General features: G+C 42.3%; 1 protein-coding gene across 3 annotated transcripts in view; it reads right to left on the reverse strand.

The window, feature by feature from the left end:
* The window catches only part of avpr2.S (arginine vasopressin receptor 2 (nephrogenic diabetes insipidus) S homeolog), a 450,241-nt gene that overhangs the window by 138,920 nt on the left and 289,106 nt on the right, over positions 1-22,215 (reverse strand). The window lies entirely within an intron of this gene.

The following is a 22,215-nucleotide window of genomic DNA, read 5'->3' on the forward strand; positions in this document are numbered from 1 at the left end:
CCAAAGAATTACAATGAACAAGGATATTATAAAATACATAATAAAGCTATTAATTGCAGCATTGTATTTTTTGAATCACTGCCACATAGAGGTTGCCCAAGGGAGAAATTACAAAAAAACACATATACAGTATTGCCTAATTAAAACAAAAGGAAAGCACTTAGTCTTATTCATCAAATTAATGTCGAAAAGGGGGTATAAAGCCCCTTTAAAAAGTTTTGCAAGTCTGCCAGTATTCTGCAGCTATAAAGGTCCATCTGCACTGGGAATTGGGCATAAGATTCAAATAGCTGTCAATTCTCCTGCCTGCCCGGTTAGCCCAGGCCCGATTCCCAGATTCGTCATAAGCGGTATTGGACATGATGTTAGGGTGATGAGGGGGGTGTAAGTCATGGGGAGTGCACTGTTGGTTGCAAGAATGGCCATGGTCTCAGCTCCCCAATGCCCCAGTTCACACTGTTCCCAGTGTGTAGCTGAACATATCAACTTAGCTGCATGTTTTTGGAGCTGCCCTTATCTCCACTTATGTCCGCTATTAGAATGCATTGAAATGTCACCCGAATCTTCAGTTGGTCCACAGAAAACTGTTGGGGCCATGGCCTGGACGGAAGTGGGCAGTGCTCTGGGAAGAATGGGGCTATGACTAGAGTAAAGTGAACTTTGCCAAGACCCAGATGTGAACGTATTCAGTTTGGAGTCTATACCCAGTACTTCCGTTTAGGGTTACGTGAGAGGGATGGTTCAGGAGCTGAGGGAGAAGGCACCAGCTGCAGAGTTAGAGGCATTTGCCTTGGAGTGTTCTGATACGATGCAGCCCTGCATTTAAGGGAAGAGAGAGGCAACACGGAAGATTTGGTCACCTTGCCTCAGACGGCAGCTCCCCAGAATTTACCAGGGGCGGCAAAAAGGCATTTCTGGTAACTTAAAGAGCCGAATTTCTGGTTTATAAACCAGAAATTCAGCTTTTCAAGCGCAGAGGGCGCAGAGAGCACAGCAAATTAATTTTAGGTCCCCAACATATCCAGAGGTTGTTCTATTTTACCAATACATGATGACATTTCTCATTAATTAGGGCCTTGTACGGCTCCCCTGCTTCCTCTGTAGCTACACCACTGGTGGGGAAAATGGAACAGGCATTGTGAACCTTTTCAACTGCCACACAAACCTCTGGCTGCGCGGCTCTGTCGCTAGACTGTGTGAACCTATCGCCCGACCACACTAACCCAGCGTGCAATCTCATGCATAAGCGCCAGCAAATGGGGGAGGCACAGCTCCCCATGAAGTGTTGGGGCAGCATGTTGTCCCTAGTTTTTTGCCGCCCTAGGCCCGTGCCTTTGTGGCCTCGCCAAACAGGGCCTGGCTGACACTATAGGCAAATATTAGCACTTGAGCAGAAAACAGTGTTAAAGAGCAACCTGAACCCAATTCTACAAAAAGGCCATTTAATTTTAACCCTAAGCAGTGATTTTATTATTTTGTGGGATTTGATTGCTAGTCTTTTTTCCCTAACAACCTGAAAGTGGCATGGAAGACAGAATGTAAAATGAGTCAAAGAAAGACCAACAATAAAAAAAGTGATTTATTTGCCAAGGTCGGTGATGTGTTAAAAACATCTCTTTCTAACCAGGGGTAGCAAAAAGCCAGAAACACACCTGATTTAGACTTGTGCATACGTAATACAGGTATGGGACCTGTTATCCAGTATGTTCAGGACCTTGAGTTTTCCGGATAATGGATCTTTCCGTAATTTGGATCTCCATTCTTTGTCTACTGAAAAATAATTTAAACATGAAATTAACCCAATATGATGGAATTCCTAATCCAGAAAGCTCCCAATTACCCATCTCCCATAGGCTCCATTATAATGAAATAATCCAATTTTTATAAAATGATTTCCTTTTTCTCTGTAATAATAAAACAGTATCTTGTACTTGATCCCAACTAAGATATAAGTAATTCTTATTGGAAACAAAACAGCCCATTGGGTTTATTTAATGTTTACATGATTTTCTAGTAGACTTAAGGTATGAAGATCCAAATTGAGAAAAGATCTATTATTTGGAAACCCCTATGTCCCATACCTGTACTACGCAATGTGCAAGTTTAAGTTTAGAGAGGGTCGGTTGGAAGCGAAGGTAAGATGATAACAGAATCTTCCTAAGGATTCTGACTCCACTAACCCATCTTAATGCAGCTAACTACTTCCATCTAACTATGGTTACTATAGCCTCTCAGCTAGGATTTTCCCTTCATTGGCTAATTCTCACTTACCCCTCCCCTCCCATAGACTTAGCTAGGCCTCCCTACCCCAGGTTCTGCATAGGCCTGAACTGGATCTGTGGATTTTGGCAAATGCCAAAGGAGATGCTGTAAGGTGCCACAGACTATTTAGTGGGCTGGTGAGCAGCTGGTGGGCAGCTGTTTGGGCCTCTGTGTACTTGAATGCCAGGGCCTATTGTGTATGCTAGGCTGGATCTGGTTCTGCACATCCTAAACCAGAAGAGTGAGTAACATGGCACTGCCTCAGAAAATCAATGAATTCCTTTCCAAGGATCTCAGGGGTGGCTGCTGAGCACTGCATAGTGTATACCTCCCAACAAACTCATTGATGCTTCAGCAATCAGAACTGCAATCAGGAACAGTGGAGTGAGACATTTTACCTTTTCTGGGGCTTTACTGCACATTTCTCTAAAAATCTGGCTGCCAACTAATGCTGGGCCTACAGCTGAGGGCACCCAAGAGTTAGTTTGTTCAATAGCTGTAGGAGCTATAGTGCACAGTTTAACATACAAGGCTGCTTGAGAGCTCCACTGACCTCTTAGGATGCCATGTGCTGGCACAACTATAGAGGGGACTGGGGGGGGGGGAGAACCACAGGGTCGGCTTCCTCCTCAGTACATTACAGTACAGTGTAAATATAAAAAATATGGAACAGAAATTCCTCTCCCCAGCCTCATTCTTACAGGCGGGCAGGGAGTGGAGGACATGGCAGGGTGGGGAGTGGGCAAGAGTAGCCGTGCTGGACAGGGGTCCAGGGAAGGGTCCATGAGGAGGGCTGGGTAAGGGAAGCCGGGCACTGATGCCATGATCATTTTATAATTACTCACTACCCGAATTAAAAGCTGAATAACTGAGTGCAAGGTGGGACACTACTTAATTTATCTCAGAAGAGAGTTTCACATGGAACTTTTTACAGAATTATCTCCATGTGTTATTTAATTTTAAACACATGAGATATGTTCTTTAATACAACAAGGACACTGACTTATTAGGCTCAGATTCTTGGCCATTTTTATACAGGGGGTAAAAGTCTGCATTCCTTCTATCCACGTGCACATGAATAAATCTTTTTTTTGCCAGTTAGAGGGTTTTATGGACCTATTGGCCCCACTCCTTGCACTACAGTCCAACAGGCGGGTATATTTCCACTTTAAATCAAGTTTATAATGTTATAGCTTCACTCCCCAGGTAATAATAAGGAGGCACATACTGTACATTCTTTGCATTAATACAATACTGTTGCACAGAGAGAAATACATAGTTGAGTTGACAGTTAATGCGAATAAAGCAGCTAAACAGTGAGATAAACAACCCAGGCTCCATAAAGCAAATTATGGACTGTATGATAGTTATTAGGCCTATAAAAGGGAAGGGCTGATGATAAAAAGGTGATATGCAGATAAACTAACGAATCAGTGCTTGATTAAACTTAACCTTGCTATGGTTAAAATGAAGAATTAGTTATAATACAGTGCAAATATTCAGGTTGTACCCTATTTTGGAGCTTTATCTGTATCCTACCTTGTCTTGCAATCTTGATCTTGCATTTTGTTGGAGTCAGAAGTTTCTCCCTCAGGCTGAATATATACCCAAGTCATGCATGCCCAAATACAAATGAAGAGGCAAAGGCAAGCAGTGGAATCATTGGTGTCCTGCAGAACTTCTCGTTTGTTTAAACATCTCCATTTAGAAGACATGGACTCATTCATGGTTGGCCTCTGAGGTATGAGACCCAGGGTCAGACTGGGGTGGCGGAACACCAGGAAAAAACCCGGTGGGCCCCATCCCTTGTGTGCCTGCCAAGCCAGACCTGAGTGCTACTCCCTGACCTCCCTTACTAAGAGGAAAGAATAAAAAACAAGGTGCTCGAAAGGAGGGACTGGTGGAGGTGGGTAGCAGCCTGATGGGCATCGGATCCCCAGTCCAATTCTGATGAGACCTGTGCAGTTGCGCAAGGTGCTGCGTATATGGCGATATTGTCCTTCTGTATATTGAATGTACCATCTATAAACATGGTACAATACTAGTGAAATTTTTTCAAAATATTTCCCCAAGTATCCACTGAAAGATAAGATCACGGTCATCAGTTTAGGCTAGTGTTTTAGGGTAGTGGCACACGGGAACATTTGCTGCCCACAATTGTTTCCGACAAATCTCCCGAAAATGCCTCTCCATTGCCGGTAATTAAAATTGCTGGTGGTATGTCCAATGTATCTCTAAATCGCCCCAAAGTTGATTTAGTAATATGTTGGACATACCGCCAGCCTCCTGAGGCAACTTCCGCCAATTTAGCGATATGTTGGCCATATCGCCAGCGATTTTAATTACCAGCAATGGAAAGGCCAAATCTTCCCGTGTGCCACTAGCCTTAGGGTGACGACACACAGAACTACTAGTAGCAGTTACTTGTCACAGCTACAAAATAGACAATAGTGATAATTGGCTTTGCCAAGACACTATGGGGTATATTTATCAAAGAGTGACCTTGGAGATTGCCACAGTCTGCTAGAGTGAAATTCTGCCACTTTCCATTCATTTCTATGGGATTTTTAAAGGCGTATTTATCAAAGGATGAACTTTCACCCATTGATATATACTCTTTTAAAAATCGCATAGAAATGAATGGAGTGTGCCGGAATTTCACTCTAAAGGACTGTGGTGATCTCTAACTTCACTCTTTAATAAATATACTACAATGTGTGTTTTAGTAGAGGAAATTCTCAGTATTGTTTATGGCAGGGTAGTTTTGTAGCCACAAAAAGTAGCTGCTGCTTGTAGTTGGAGTTACTAATTGCAGCTACTTTTTGTGGATATAAAATGCTAAAATACCCTGCCATGGAACTTACTGAGAATTGCCTCTGCAAAGACAATTATCACTATTGTCTATTTTGTAGCAGTGACAAGTAGTTGCTTCTATTTGCTCTGTGTGTCTTCACACTAGCCTAAACTGATGACAGTAATCCTATCTTTCAGTGAATACTTGGGGAAATATTTTTCATATATCAGTGGAACACTGTACTTTAGAGACTACACAAGCACCCTATGGCAAGGCTTGGGCTCACTCCAAGTGCAAAAAATAGTAGCAAGCTCCTTTTTTTTGCATCTTGAAAACTGCCTTACCGAGACATTGCATTGACGCAGATATATGAGCCAATTTTGGAGTGCATGGACTTGCAGCTGCCATTCCCTTAGGTAGAAGTACTCAGTGGAGGAGAAGAAAAGCTAAATGACCTTATGTGATTTGCTGTTTGCCATCTCTCTTAGAAGCAAGGTAATGACCTTGCTTGTAAGCCTTGGCTTATTTTATGCATAACTAGTGGGCTTCTTCCTGCTCCTGCGCTTGAGTTGGAATTTCTATATCTCCTCATTGGAGGCTTGACTGGTTAGGCCTATTTTATGGGTTCCACTTGTAATGGGAGCCACCCAGGGCCAAGATATTAACCAGTTGTTACCTTGTGATGAACCTTGAATGAGACACAGCAGACAGATAGTTGCAATCTAACACTTCTTCTTTTATTGTTCATGGCCTCAGTATAGCAAGTCATCAGCAGGGCTCTACTCCCCGGTCTTTCACCTTTAACTCACACTGCAATTGCACACAGGGAGTCTGGGGGGACTCGCTCTCACAGGCACCCCTCCTGGGTCCTGGCTGCCACTTTCCAGCTAAGCCTTGCCTCTGACTGACAAGTTTCCCACTAGGCACACTGTGCCCACTGCCTCCTTGTTGGAGCCACAGCAGCCCATGCTAATACCTGTCTGTCTTACACCAGCTAGATTGTAATAATTACCACCAGCTTTCTGACTGTCTAAGTTGAGTAGCTCCTCCAGGGATCGACTCAACTGCCAAAGAGCTTTCTGCTCTCTTTCCTTCCCATGATGCATCTCAATATTTCTACTTGCAACCTTTCCTTTTATCACTTTCTTTCCTCCACCCACGGGTACTTTCCCTAGCAACAGCTACCCTCTATCTCCGTCTAGTGGTTCACCTGGAAATACCTGTATTAACTATTAACTACCCATTTGTAGTAAACATTTAACATTTTACCCTACTACACACTTAACCCACAATTCCTCTTTACTGTGGCTTACAACTGCAGGTTCTGCACCTACATCCTCATTGGTTTTGATAGGCAGTCATTATAACTTAGTTCTGCTGCTGTGGTTGTAGCAGCCAGAAGCCTGACAAGAATTTAGTGAGACATTTGAGCTGAAGATGATCTGTCGTGCTGCTTAAAGATGGCCTTTTCAAAAAGAAATACCAAGTGATATTGTGACAAATACCAGCTAATAATATCTGACAGGCATTAGCATTGCTTAGGCTGTGATCTATGCGCTGGCACTGATCCTTCTTTATCCGCAAAAAAACGTGGGATTTTCTCATTTCAAACTCATTCTGCTTTTTTTCAAGATACACCTTGTGTGAGGCAGTAGAGCGGCTAGAATCCTATATAACCCATTCTCAATGGAGCTGTTCTCAGTTTATCTACTAGGTCTCATTTAATAACATCTAATTAAGCACTTGATGCAAGAACGGAGCAACTTTGCTTGAGAGAGACACCAGCTATTTAATGGTTTCAAAGGAGCTTTTCTGTTTAACCAACCTTCCCTTTGGACTCCCTTTGTCCTTGGCGGAACAGGGGTGTTACTGCAGGAAAATGGGTATGGTTTAGCACAGGGGTCCCCAACCTTTTTTTACCTGTGAGCCACATTTCAATGTAAAAGTTGGGGAGTAACACAAGCATGAAAAATGTTCCCGGTGTGCCAATAAGGGATGTGACTGTCCCTATGTAGATTAACAGCCTACAGGTGACTCTGTTTGGCAGAACAACTGGTTTTTATGCAACCAAAACACTTGCCTCCAGGCCAAGAGTTCAAAAATAAGCACATGCTTTGAGGCAAATGCAATATCTAAGAGGTTGGCAAGCAACTGGTTGCTTTCGAGCCACTGATTGGGGATCACTGTCTTAGCAAAATGGAGTACTGCTAAAACACATCTGGTTTATAATACAACCAAGTTGGCATCCATAGCTTTGTAGGCACATCTGTATTTGCTGCTTACCTGCTGTTGCTATTTGTACAGTATGTTCCTTCAACAAAGTGTTACCTGATTGCTAATGAAAATTGGATCATACATGCTGGGAACTGCTTTTCGTTTCTCACCTTTATTTAAAACCAAACACCTACAAACTCTGCAGGCTGCAATCAGTTCAGAGGTATGTTACATGGTGCCATGGAAACCAGCAAACTTTATTTAGACTGATTAGTAATTAGCCCAGCAGCCTGTGGGTTTCATACATGTGTGGGTTTCTGTAAAACAAGCATGGGGTCTATCTGGATTAACCACAACCGGGAATGCCTTCTTGTTCCATTGAGTTCTATTTATGCAAACAATTTAATTTTTTTTTAATGAATTGCCATTTCTCTGCAATAATAAAACAGTATCTTGTACTTGTTGGTAAATAAGTTGCATGAATCCATACTGGTGTTAAAACAATCCGTGGACACCCATGCAAGCAAGGTACATTTGGACCACCTCCACAGAATGCCAGAATCAGGAACTTCTACCCCTAGGTTTCTGCCTGAAACACGGACCACTTTGCGGTTATCCCGACTGTATGCAGGTCTCTGTGCCTGTCAGTGCAGCACTTTGCACCTTGGAAATCAGGGACTAGGTGCAGATTGCAGCCAGACAGAAGTCTATATTAAATAAGCATTAAGGGCCACTCAAGCACTTACATCTTGTTTCCTTTTCAGAGCTGTGCAAAACCTCTTATAGGCTGCAACCACACGTCAATGCTGAGAAAAACACGAATATGCCCGCATCACGAAGGCACGAGATGGCAATCGTAGCTTAGAAAAATGCATTATAAATAGACTAGCAATGAATGTTACATTTATCAGCCATTCAGAATGAAGCTAGACTATTTTTAAATAATTCTGCCCTGTGTATTTTTCACATTTGGAAAGCATAAGTCACGGAGTGCAACTGGCAGATGGACAGAAAAATCCTTTAGCTGGGGAATCTAAAGTGCAAATTTCAGTACCAGGCTCAAATTTTATGCCTGTCTGGGTCAGTATGATGGGCCAACAAATGTGTAATGGCCTCTAAACTTGATTTGTTTATGCTGATAAAATGGAATAGGCGTAGGTGCAGATGAAACAGTATGTCCATTGCTAAATACTTGTGTCAGTCACATATAATGATGTAACATGGCCTTTAACCCCTTCAACAGGCCCAGATTTGTGGAAAGGCCACCTAGGCCCAGACCTAGGGTGGTAGGATTTTAGGGGGCGGCATGCTGCCCAATTACACCCACATTGGTTCAAAATCACAGGTGATGGAGATACAATCATTTTTTAAATTGTGCCCATGCGCCAATCCCCATTGCTCCGGTCCAGATGATGAAAATATGCAAGAATAAAGGGTAGGGGACAGGGGCGACAAACGGCAGTGGGACTAGGGGCGCCCACTATGTAAATCCAGGGCCAGGCCAAGACGACCGGCACCCTAGGCAACCTGGCCGGCCAACCCACTACCCTCGTGCACACACCCGAATGTGCGAGCGCCACTTAGTATCAGAGGGGAGGGTAAAGGAGAGGGCAGCGAACATGGACTAGTGGTAGGCAGAAACCTCTTATTAGGTACCTGCCAAGCACCCCCTTACCGTTGCGCCCTAGGCAGGTGCCTCTTCTGCTTACCCCTAATTTTGGCCCTGAGTGTGGGAATGCTAATGGGCTGGACCCTGCATCCGGCCCTCTCACATCCCAGTCCTCTGGCCTCCCACCATCATTCAGTGGTATACTCAAGCCCACCCTATCTGGTGAGTAGTGACATTAGCCATGGGCAGGTTGGGGCTATATATATATGTTGTATAAGTTGTTAATCATGATGGCACAGAGGGTCAGGTTGGTCAGGAGGGTGGGCGAGGGTTGAATGCTAGTCTACTCTTTGCCGACATGTGCACTAGAAAGTAGCAAGTAAAATTTCTGCTGTGGACTGCACCTACAGGTGTTTCATAGTTTGTGCATCTAAAGGAGAGGGAGTGTTTGGATGGTGGACACCTCTATGCCTTCTTCTACCCTCCCTTAATAAATACAGTGCCAAGGACACAGGCACAGACACAAGGACATCTGCAGGTTTCTGAGCTTTGTTTTGGAGTACAGAGTTCTTTGGGAAATCATTTAGTGTGCAAAACAGGGTGCAAAGTGGGAGAACAATGTGGATTGCCCACTTTTTTGCACATGGTACCTTGACTAGCATATAGTAAATGACCCCCAGTGGTGGAACTACCAGGGGTGCGGTGACCCCGGTGAGTGCAATCACAACCGGACCCACTGCAGTCACTATAAATCTTATCACGGGTGGAAGGGCAGGGGGACATTTTTCGTTGCAAACACCAAAGCATGCTGCTGTGCTATTCTGTAGGGGTAGAATACCAGCCAGGTGGTAGATATTTATGCCATTGATGCATCTATGGCCACCTTAAGACAGTAGTCTTAAGGTGGCCATAGCTGCACTACTAATTTCATAAGAAGACTTGGATATTGGTTGGCTTGTTGATCGGGCTGGCCAGAAAATTTTGTTCGGCCCAATGGATTGGAGCAAGGACTGGAGCAAGGCAAAAAAAAGGCAAAAGAACAAGGAAAGCAGAATCAGAGCAGAAGGCAAAGCAGAAGACTGGATCATGAAAGGAAGGGCTAGAACAAGGACACAAACAAGAAAAGCCAAGGCCCGAGCAGGGCAACCAGAGCCAGAGACAGTGCCTCAGTGCTCAAAGCAGACCATTGTTCAGGCACCAGCAGTCAGGAGGGGCTCGCCTTATATAGGGCAGGGTCAGCTCTGATTGGCTGAGCCCAACTCACCAATAAGGATGCTTGGGTGAAATGACTAATCCTAAAACCCAGCAGAAGATGAAATGAGAGTTTGTTGGCTGCTCTCCTGGACTGGTGGTTCGGGCAGGCAGCCAGTAACCAGGAGGTTCTGGCATCAAAAACCCTACCAGAGCCTGAGACTATCCCACACTATCACATGACAATGAAGTGGTTTCTTCTGATATTTCAAACATAACAAGCCAAAGACGACACTCTGTCTAGCTAATCTGTGTTTAACTTCAGCTGCCAACATTTTTCTGTTATCATGTTTATAAAGGATTCTGGGAAACTAATTAGAGTTGCTAATCTGTTTACAAATTTATATATTTTTTTTGGCTAACAATATTGGAGTCTGAGTTAACAACCTGCCATAAGCCCACTTAGCTACACAAAGAACCCTACATGGATTTGTGTTAAAATGGTGCAGCCCCTTTTAACCAGCTGTAAAAATATTTGGTGCTGAGGGGGTCTGAGGGGTGCTGAGCAAACTTTTTTGTTTTATACAGTTTGATACAGTTTTCCAATGAAATCTGCAGCACCCAACTTTTTCAATGGAAAAACACAGTCTATTTAACACAAAAAAATCTCTGCAAGAAGACAAGGTATTTGGGCTGATCGTCTCAGGAAGCAATTTCAATGAGTCCCCTTTATGGACGCGGACGCGCTGGCGTGATGACGTCAAAGGGAAATTCAAAGGGTATTTAAAGGGACTTCATTCATTCTTGCATTGCCCGTTTGTTCCTGGTGCTTCTGAGCGTTTCGCTACTTTGTATTTTGATTCTTGATTTCTGTTGTGACCCCTGCCTGGCTTTTTGACTATTCTGACTTCTGGGTCCTGACCCCTGCCTGAAATTCGACTACCTCTTCTGCTAATCCCTCTGAATGACTTCCTGGTTTGACCCTTGCCTGCCTGACTACGTTTATTCTCTGCCTGCCCCGACCTGATCTGACTACTCTATTGCCTAACGCCTTGTACCATGACCTTCTGCCCAAAGACTTTGCTTACTGTTGTGCTGCTCTGCCTGTCTAGAACCCCTCGCCTTACACCTCTTGTTTTAAGACCTGGCGGCATCTGAGTAGCTGAGGACTCCTCCCGAGGCCAAAGGCGGCTGCTATAGGCATAAGCACGAGCCGAGACCAGGGTGCTTGGCATCGGTTCTAGATTTAGGGTGCCAACCATTACATTTTTACTGTTCAGATACGTTATACTTTCTTGTTCAGTAGCACCAGGGTAGTCTTTCATCACAATAGTGGAACAGAAATGAGTCTTTAGTACTTCATTATAAAGGGTCTTTCTAGGGGTCAGATTTAACGCACTGGGGCTAATATCCCATTTCCTCAGCATTTTCATTGCCAACGTTAAATATGATGTGAGACAACAACCATGAACCCTAACCTCCTTCACTCTGCCTCCCTGCAACCATTCCTTAAAGGGGTGGTTCACCATTCAGTTAACTTTTAATATGTTATAGAATGGCTAATTTCTTTCCAACCTTCAGCTTTTCAGCTTTCCCTAAATACAAATACTCTGTAAGGCTAAAAATCTACTATTATTGCTACTTTGTATTACTCATTTTTCTATTCAGCCCTCTCCTATTCATTTGCCAGTCTCTTATTCCAATCAATGCTTGGTTTCTAGGGTAATTTAGACCCTAGCAACCAGATTGTTAAAACTGCAAACTAGAGAGCTGCTGAATAAAAAGCTAAGCCCTCAGCTCTAGGGCTCAGGTATCTTCCTGAGATCACATCTATAGGAAATCCATAAGGACAGATTATATTCCTCAGATTATAGAAAAATCTCACTTCCTCCCTTTCAATAGTTTGCATGTGGAAGAACATATAGATATACAATATCACAGTTTTGACTGTAAAGGTGCTACGGGAGGAAACAAGGCAGCTTTTCCCCTTGAGATGTTTATTCATTCTATTAAAGTCCTTACATGTGGATCAAATTAAGGACCCAAGGGATCAAAGAAATTCTACTGTGCCTCATAGAATCTATAGACACAAAATGGGATGAGGTTACAGCAAACAAAGGATGCTGCAATGCTTTAAGTTGGGTAGTTCCTAAAGGGAAATAAAATCAATCTGCTATATGTTTAAAGAGCTGCTGAGACATTTTGCACAACAATATGTTATATTTTGTAAAGTATTTTAACACTGGAAAAATAAATGCTACTTTACTCCTGGAGAGGTCATTTTGCCTAATTTTATTACAGAGGTTTTCCTTCTATAGTCGATTAAAGAGCCAGAGATTTGATTAATGTCTATCCTGTCCTAAAATCATTGTATTCTACAGAGCTTCTCTGTTAACTGCTATGGGAATCTGTGCCCTAAACACGTTACCACCATTTAACTTTAGAGCAGTGGAACTGCCTACCAGGCACTTGGTTCCAGTGAAGGCAAAATGTAACATTACAATAGACAATGGTCATTCTTAAAAATCTTGTGTTGGTTGGATCATTCAACATCAGTGGCAAACTTTACTAACCTTGTATCTAGTTAAACAGAAGCAAGGTCCACCAAACTAGTTGCAACATCTAATGCAAGCCTTCCAAATAGATCAGACTATAACAGCAGCAAAGGGAGGGGAAACTTCATATTAAAACATTGGTTTGGGAATGAGAAGTTAGACAGGCAGGTGTCCGGATACTTTTGACCATTTAATCATCAACAAGGTCGAACCGGGCTGGTAGGACCCCGGGAAAAACCTGCTGGGCTCGACTGTTGTGGGCCCCACCGACCTAGACCTGCTCTTCAACTTCCCCTGCTAGCCCTGATCGTGTTTGGAAAATGAAAAATAAAGGTAATCGCGGGGCAGAGTTTAAGTCTGAGGCTGCGGTGTGGGCTGTTGACTCTTGTAATCAATGAACAATAAATAGCTACTAAATAGATGCAAACTTTACCAGCTGGCAAATCCAAGAAAACACAAGTAGATGCCCACCCATTCAAGATGTCCCCCAGCCAAGAAACCACAAGTAGATGTCCTCCCCATATTATTCACTGAGACAAGTACAAGGGTTCAATAAACGTAAAGGTATAGCAACACTTTAAGTTAGGGATCCCCAACCTTTTTTACCCAGTAGCCACATTCAAATATAAAAAGAGTTGGGGAGCAACACAAGCATGAAAAAAAATCCCTGGGGGTGCCCAATAGTGATTGGCTATTAAGTAGGTCCTATATGAACAGGCAGCCTACAGGAGGCTCTGTTTGGCAGTACACATGGTTTTTATGTGACCAGAAAGTTCTTCCAAGCCTGTAATTCAAAATTAAGCCCCTGCTTTGAGGCCACTTAGAGCAACATCCAAAGGGTTGAAGAGCAACATGTTGGTCACGAGCCACTGGTTGGGATCACTGATTTAAGGGTGGTTTAGTAGCAGCTAAGTCCTCAAGCCTTCCAATAGAACACACCTTAGTGTAATGATGTACTGTACTTTGTGTGACATTTTGACTTAGCACGACTGTTGAGAAGACTTAACTGTTTTTTCCAGGTCGTATTATAGATATTTCTTCAGTATGTGAGATGTTAACTGGCAAGAGTTTAACAGGAATTGCTGCCTCTGTGATATAAAGACCTATGTTCAATGTTATGAGAATGAGAGTGTTGCATGTGTGATGTTGTTCCACATCTGCACAAACCAGCAGCGCAGTTACCAAATGTTCCTCGTTTGTAGGTCTAAATCTGTCCAAAGGAATGTTTTTAATGTGTACCAAACTGTTCAGTGGCTCTTGGCATTGTACCAGAACATAATTCATAGAAGCAGAGCGACAGTAATTGTGTATTAAAAAGTCAAAGACTATTATCATTTGGTATAATAAACAACAAAGAAATGCAATAAATTTTGCTTATGACCAGAGGTCGTATAATATTTGAAAAGTTGAGGTTTGTCAGCAGCAAAGAACAACTGATTTTTAGGTGAATACTAGGCAACCACTGTCTTTTTCCAACCTTGTCAGTTCAGGCTTCTGACAGGGGAGGAGTGTGAAAATCTTGTTTGTGACGGCTACAAGTGTGTGACTCCCCAACAGGACAGCTTATGATCATATACTTGACAGTACATGGTGGTTGATCAATTTTAGGGGAGGCTAAGGCTCCCTAAGCCTTTATTTTTCTCTGCTGATGTTTTGAGACTTGAGTTTTTCCAAGGGCAGTCAGGAATCTCTAGATGCAATAGTATGGGGCTTACTGGAAAATGTATAGAGTTGTGGGATCCTCTTCGGCCATTGAAGAGTTGATGTGTTTGTTGCCCGTATTTTTAATAATAGGATAGAACCTACACCTCTAAAGTTTCTCTCCTGGAATCATAAGCAATCATGGCCCTTAGGGAGGTGGCACACGAGGAGATTAGTCGCCTAGATTAGTTCTTGTGAGGCAACTTCGGAAATCTGAAGCGATTTGTAGACCATCCCACCGGAAATTCGTATTCTTGCTAGCGGGAAGGCATTTGGGGAGATTAGTCACCCGCAGTAGAGAAGATTTGTCTCTGGGCGACTAATCTCCCCGTCTGCCACCACCCTTAGAACCCCACTTCCCAGCCACTCTCTTACCTTCCCCGGGACATGAGTGGGGGATGTGACCATTTGCATGGGGCGATTCGGGCCCCTAAGCTGCCCTCAGGTGGGTCCTGTGATGCTGCCCCCCCCAACTACTCTTGTTCCCATCTTCCATCAGACGGGTCCTCAGGGGACATCGCTAGTGCAGAGAGTGCAATTGCTCTGGAAATTTGGCTCTTAAAGTTACCAGGAGCATCTTTTTGCCAGCCCTGGTTGCGGGGAAATGCTGCCTGAGGCAAAGTTTTTACATTCCTGACCATTCGGGTAGGTAGAGGTAGAATTAATGTTTCTCATCCGGCCCTGGGGCCCCAGGGCATTCTTGTTCCACTGGTGATCATATAAAAATGGTGGAGCGAGTATTTATCCACCTTTTGTTGCATCATCATCATCAGGCAATCTGCATGATATTTATACTTCTACAATCAGGAGGATTACCATCACCCAAAAGCATCAGCACCATGCAAAAGACAAAGTCATTATAACCTGAAGAAGTTATCAAGTAAGGTTATACCCCCTCTGCAAAGCAATATGGGAATTTTAACTGTAGATATAATGTAAATAGCAATTTCAAAACACACATAGATAAAAATACAGTAAAGCTGCTTTAATCTTTCCAAATCATAGTGTTTCCCTTTAAAATACTAATAATTTATTTTGCCTACATGTGGCTACCAGAAGCTCCACATGCAGTTCACCCATATGTTATAAAAAAAAAAAAAGTGGTACGAGTGAGGGAAATCCCAAGGCTCTAAGGAACTACCTTGCATGTATTGGGCTCCTAAGAGACCAACATTCTACTACAGGAGGGTAACCCCATGGAGGAAGCTTTCTACGAGGTTTGCTAAAAGGACAGACCCTCAATAGATAAAAGGAAAAAGCTGTGTAAGAGAGATGATAAGAGAACAGTGCTTCATAGACAAAGGTAACCTGAAAGAGAAACCCTCATAAGGAGAATAGCTAAAAGAATGGAGCTTTGCAAGCAGTTTTAAGGGGTGGTTCAAAAAGGGGTGGTTAACTTTTAGTATGTTATAGAATGGTCCATTCTAAGAAACTTTTCAATTGGTCTTCATTATTTTTTTAATCATTTTTAAATGTTTTGCCTTTTCTTCTGACTGTTTTCAGCTTTCAAAAGGGGATCACTGACCCCGTCTAAAAAAACAAATGCTATGTCAGGTTACAAATTTATTGTCATTGCTGCTTTTTGCTGCATTTTATTACTCCTCTTTCTATTCTCTCCTATTTGTATTCCAGTCTCTTATTTAAATCAGTGCATGGTTGCTAGGGTAATTTGGACCCTGGCAACCAGATTGCCAAAACTGCTACCAGGAAAACTGCTGAACATAAAGCTTAATAACTCAAAAAACGCAAATATTAAAAAATAAAATGGCTAATTCTAAGCAGCTTTTCAATTGGTCTTCATTGTTTATAGTTTTTAAATGATTTGCCATCTCCCTCTGACTCGTTCCAGCTTTCAAATGGGGACACTGGCCCTATCTTGCCGCGAAGGCTACAAATATATTTTTAATGCTTCTTTGTATTACTCCTCTTTCTATCAAGGCCTCTCCTATCCACATTCCATTATTGTACTCAAATCAATGCATGGTTGCTAGGATAAATTAGACCCTAGAAACCATATTGCTGAAACTGCACACTCTGTGCATGTGTGTTGATAACAGGACTAGGGATGGGCGAATTTTTTTACCTTGTTTCGCCAAAAAAATGATGCCCATAGACTTGTATGGCGTTGTGCATCAAAATAAAATTTTTTTGATGCCCATAGACTTTATTGGGCGTTGGCGGCGAATTGTTGGCCAAACGAAATAGGTCAAATTCGCCCATCCATAAACAGGACAGTGGGTGAGTAGTGTTTTGAAGCATAATTTCTGATGCTCACTGCTGGTTGTAGCTACTACGGCTATACTTGTGAGAATGCGGCTCATGCAGTGCAACGTGGGACATATTGACACCTTCTTTTTGTTGGAGTGGAGCTGCTGGAAGGTGCACCTGGGTCCTGGAGGGGAGACATAGCATAACTTAAAGAGAAGCCCAGCATGTGGAAGCACCCCCTGTATGGTGAGAGCCCCAGAGTGGGGGGAAATCATGCACAAAGGAGTTTGTAAAAGACATACACCCAGGTCTCCATAAAGCTACAGCGGCCTGTGGGTTCCCAGCACATGGCAAAGGAAGCAACAGACTTTGTGAGTGGCAAAGGAGGCCTTTACATACAAAGTGGAGCCCTGGTGATTGGCACACATGGAGAATGCCATGGAGAGAGACTCTGCTGGATTCACACTGCCATTTGGGATGGTTGGCCCCTGGCGGTTCTAGTGAGTCGGATGCCCTACAGGAATGATAAGAATGTTCTAAAAGGAGAGATGGAAAGGGAACAACATGCCGGTATGCAAAAAGTCTGGGTCTATGTCATTAAAGGCAAGGTCTTGGAAGTCAATGTGAGGCAAGATGGCAAAGATAGCAAAGATAGCAAAGAGTCTCTTATAGGAAAGCATGTGTGTGTGCTCTCAGATTGAGAGAAAGTTGTTGTTTCTCTTATAGGGCAGCATGTGTGTTTACTCTCAGATTAATAGTGCTGTAAAATCCTTTATAGGAAAGTCTGTGTGTGTGTGTACTTTCAGATTGAGATAAAACCATACCTCCCAACATTTTGGAAATAAAAAGAGGGACACATTTTTTTGACAAGCCCATTTCTGTGGCCACACCCCCTAATTACCATGTTCATTTTACAAAATTTGTCAGGTTATGAAAGTTTGAACATATTTCTGTGGTTTCTTTCAGTTATTACAATTTTGCTAATGAAGGTGAATTGCCCTTTAAGCTGTGAGTCTAACTTCTCGCAAGAGACCTGTTACAATTACTTATTTGCTTATCTTGAAATTGTTACAAAAGTATCTTATATGCAGCTGTGGCTGTTCTGGGCTTTCTGCCAAAAGACAATTAAGTTTTCTGGCTGTTCAGTGCAGAGAAAAACGGGACTTTCCAGTACAAATGAGGGACTGTGGGTTGAGCTGTCAAAAGAGGGACTGTCCCTCTGAAAACGGGACAGTTGGGAGGTATGATACAGCCACATAATCCCTTATAGAAAAGCATGTGTGTGCGTGTACTCTCAGATTGACAGCTGTAAAATCCTTTATAAGAAAGCATGTGTGTCTTAAAGGAAAACTATACCCCCGAAATGAACACCTAAACAACAGATTGTTTATATCAAATTGAATGACATATTAAAGAATCTTACCAAATTGGAATATATATTTACATAAATATTGCCCTTTTACATCTCTTGCCTTGAACCACCATTTCGTGACTCTATCTGTGCTGCCTCAGAGATCACCTGACCAGAAATACTACAACACTAACTGTAACAGGAAGAAGTGAGGAAGCAAAAGGCAGAACTCTGTCTGTTAATTGGCTCATGTGACCTTACATGTGGTTTGTATGTGTGCACAGTGAATCTTACGATCTCTTGGGGCGGCCCTTATTTTTTAAAATGGCAATTTTCTATTTATGATTACCCAATGGCACATACTACTAAAAAAGTATATTATTATGATAATGGTTCATTTACATGAAGCAGGGTTTTACACATGAGTTGTTTTACTTAGTATCTTTTAATAGAGACCTACATTGTTTGGGGGGTATAGTTTTCCTTTAAGAGAAAGCTGCTGAAACCCTTATAAGAAAGCGTGTGTGTACTCTCAGACAGAGAAAGCTGTTGAATCCCTTATAGGAAAACGTGTGTATTCTCAAATTGATATGGAGTGGTTTAATTATTTAATATATAGCTCACAATAACTTTTGAAAGGGGTGTGTAACAGACACTTGGGTCTATGGTAAAAAAAAAAAAAAAGCAGCTCCCCAGTTGCCTCAAAGCAAGGGCTTATGTTTGAATTCCAAGCCTGACGACAAGCTTTAGTTGCATAAAAACCTGTACTGCCAAAACAAGCCTACTTTTGGTTACCTACTGTATAGTCAAAGTCCATATTTGGCACCCCCAGGAAATGTTTTGTATTTTTACTTTTGAATGTGGCCCACGGGTAAAAAAAAAAAAAAAAGGTTTGGGGTCCCCTGCCTTCACAGTGTTGTGTAAAAGGGAAGAATGACCTCTCCCATGAATTTATACCCCTATAAAGTCACAATATTGTTCACACACCATTAAAAGTTTTTTGGGTGAAACATGGCACTAATTTCAGGCATGTCTGTTTTGTTGTCCACATATTTAGGGCTTCTTAAAGGGGTGATTCACCTTTAAGTTATATTTTAGTATATTATGTCCACTTCTAAGCAACTTTTCAGTTGGTCTTCATTATATTAAACATATTTGCCTTTTTAAATAGGGGTCACAGACCCCAGCTAAAAAAAACCCCAAAAGTTTATCTTTTTCTATTCAGGTCTCTACTATTCATATTCCAGTCAGACTGCTGACATTGCAAGCTGGAGAGCTGCCGAATATAAAACTTAATGGCTCAAAAACCATAAATAGTACAAATTAAAAACTAATAGAAAATTCTCAGAACATCATTCCCTACATCATTCTAAGTTAGTTGAACAACCCCTTATGTGCTTATGGCTAGTGCTTATGGCTGGATAGTCTCATCATGAAGGTCTTTTACAAATAAAAAAAATGAATTCTAAGCAAGGGCAGCGTGCTATGATAGACCCCTGAAAGTCGTTTGCTATAGGTTCAGAGAGAGTTCATTGGATGAGGTTGGCATGAAGTCCATTGGCACAGGAAAAGAATTAGAGTTACATTCATCATAATTACATGTTTCAATCAATTTCCTCCATTGTAATACATTATTAAAAGTTTTTTTTAAAAAAAAAATCAACACAAAGAAACCCCCTGCCACCAAGATAGCAGGAATTTAGCCACCTATTGTCTGCCTGGATGAAACCCAGGCTTCAGAATAGATTAGAAATGAGTGAAAACCATTGTGAATCAGTCATCCTTCTATGATCTTGTTAAAATATTTCCGATAACTAACCCAAGTTTACAGAAAGGTTAAAGTTGCAAACTGGGTCCACCAGTGAAGGCCCCACTGGCAAACAATTAGTGCAAGGTGCTGAGAGTGGTTATGGCCTTTACTAAATGTTCTTCAACAGGAGTACGAAGAGGTTTTATGCTGAGACCCTTATTGTTCTGTGGCTCATAAGTGAGAGTTAGCTCTTGCTCAGAAAGCACTATGTGTATTTACTGTATGTGTGATGGTGCACAAGGCTGCAGACTTTTGTACTTTACACCTTGACTCACTAGAGGCCTGTTTCCCATGAACATCATGCCTGCATCTGGGAGTGCTTTATTTATTAGTGGCAGCCTTGGGTTACATAGTTACATAGTTAAATCGGGTTGAAAAAAGACAAAGTCCATCAAGTCCAACCCCTCCAAATGAAAACCCAGCATCCATACACACACCCCTCCCTACTTTCATATAAATTCTATATACCCATACCTATATTAACTATAGAGTTTAGTATCACAATAGCCTTTGATATTATGTCTGTCCAAAAAATCATCCAAGCCATTCTTAAAGGCATTAACAGAATCAGCCATCACAACATCACCCGGCAGTGCATTCCACAACCTCACTGTCCTGACTGTGAAGAACCCCCTACGTTGCTTCAAATGAAAGTTCTTTTCTTCTAGTCTAAAGGGGTGGCCTCTGGTACGGTGATCCACTTTATGGGTAAAAAGGTCCCCTGCCATTTGTCTATAATGTCCTCTAATGTACTTGTAAAGTGTAATCATGTCCCCTCACAAGTACCTTTTTTCCAGAGAAAACAACCCCAACCTTGACAGTCTACCCTCATATTTAAGTCTTCCACCCCTCTAACCAATTTAGTTGCACGTCTCTGCACTCTCTCCAGCTCATTTATAACCCTCTTAAAGGAGAAGGAAACCAAGTCGGCGCAAAAACCCTCCCTCCTCCCCCCTGGCCTACCTGTCTCACTGGGCAAATGCCCTTAACTTGTTACTTACCCTTCTGTGCAGGTCCAGTCTACAGAGTTCATGCGCAGTAGATCCGTATCGGCAAAATGCTCCTACTGCGCATGCGCCAAAATGACAGTCAAAGCAGGAAGAAGATCGCTTGGAAGAAGATGGCGTCGGTGAACTCCATAGACTGGACCTGCCCATAAGGGTAAATAACAAGTTAGTGGTATTTGCCCAGCGAGACAGATAGGCCAGGGGGGAGGAGGGAGGGGAAGCAACACAGGGGAGGGGGGAGGGTTTTTGCGCCAACTGGGTTTCCTTCTCCTTTAAGGACTGGAGTCCAAAACTGCACTGCATACTCCAGATGAGGTTGTGTGTGGGTGTCCCCTTTGATGCTCCCTAGCTTCTGTCTCATTCAGATGGCTAAGCTAGGCAGTGCCAATGGATGTAAGGGGGACCAGAGAGTCTGTCTACCAGGTGCAGAGTGCAGATATGCCCTGGATGAAGCAGCTTTCTAAATGAGCGCTAAGAAGAATTTTAAACTCTTGATTTACCCAGCACTTGTGTCCCAGGCACTGTTAAAGGGTTTACCTATGAGGTAACTCGGATGATAAAATAGAATGGCTCATTCTAAGCAACATCTCAATTGGCTATTTCTTTATGGCTTTTGAATTATTTGCCCATCTAAAAAAACAAATGCTCTGTAAAGCTGCACATTTAAGCTGGCCACAGATGCAAAGATCTGATCGTATGAATCAACGTACGATCGGACTTCCCCATTTCCCGACCTGCCACTAACCATTCAGATCAAATAAAGTACATAAGAACAGATCAGCCGATGTTCTGCCCCTGACAGCAATCGTATGAAAGTTATGTCCGACAGATTCCCTCTAAAAATCGTACGATCTGCAATACATGCAGAGATATTACCTGCAGCCGACAGAAATTTTTTAACCTGTCCGATCGACCAGACGAAAAATGTCGGGACTCTCCACACATGGTCCGAAAATTGTACGAATCCTCGATTCATACGATCAGATCTTTTTTTGTCTATGGCCAGCTTTATTGTTGCTACTTTTATTACTTATCTTTCTAGTCAGGTGGCTTATATTTATATTCCAGTCTCTTATTCAAATCTGTGCATGGTTGCTAGGCTAGTTTGGACCTTAGCAACCAGATTGCTGAAATTGCAAACTGTAGAGCTGCTGAATCACTAAAAAACTACATCATAAAACAAATTGCAAAATGTTGACATCATATTCAGTTAACTCATAGGTGAGCTACCCCTTTAATAAAATGCATGATTCATCACACTAGTATTAGGTTTTCAGAGTATCTTGATTAAAAAAATCTACTTCTTAAAATATTTATACATTGGATCACAAAAGTGGGGTGTGTGCATCCTTAAGGAATTTGTCACTACTTATAAATCTGGAAAATGTTGCTGTGTAAATATTGTAAAGTGAGTATCTGAATCCTAATATCAATAAACTGCTCCTCTGTTACATTCAGATCAAATTGTTTCCATAAATATATAAAGCATTAAATATGAACATTTAAAAATCAT

This window comes from Xenopus laevis, chromosome 8S (genome assembly GCF_017654675.1).
Source record: "Xenopus laevis strain J_2021 chromosome 8S, Xenopus_laevis_v10.1, whole genome shotgun sequence".
NCBI classification, from domain to species: Eukaryota; Metazoa; Chordata; class Amphibia; order Anura; family Pipidae; genus Xenopus; species Xenopus laevis.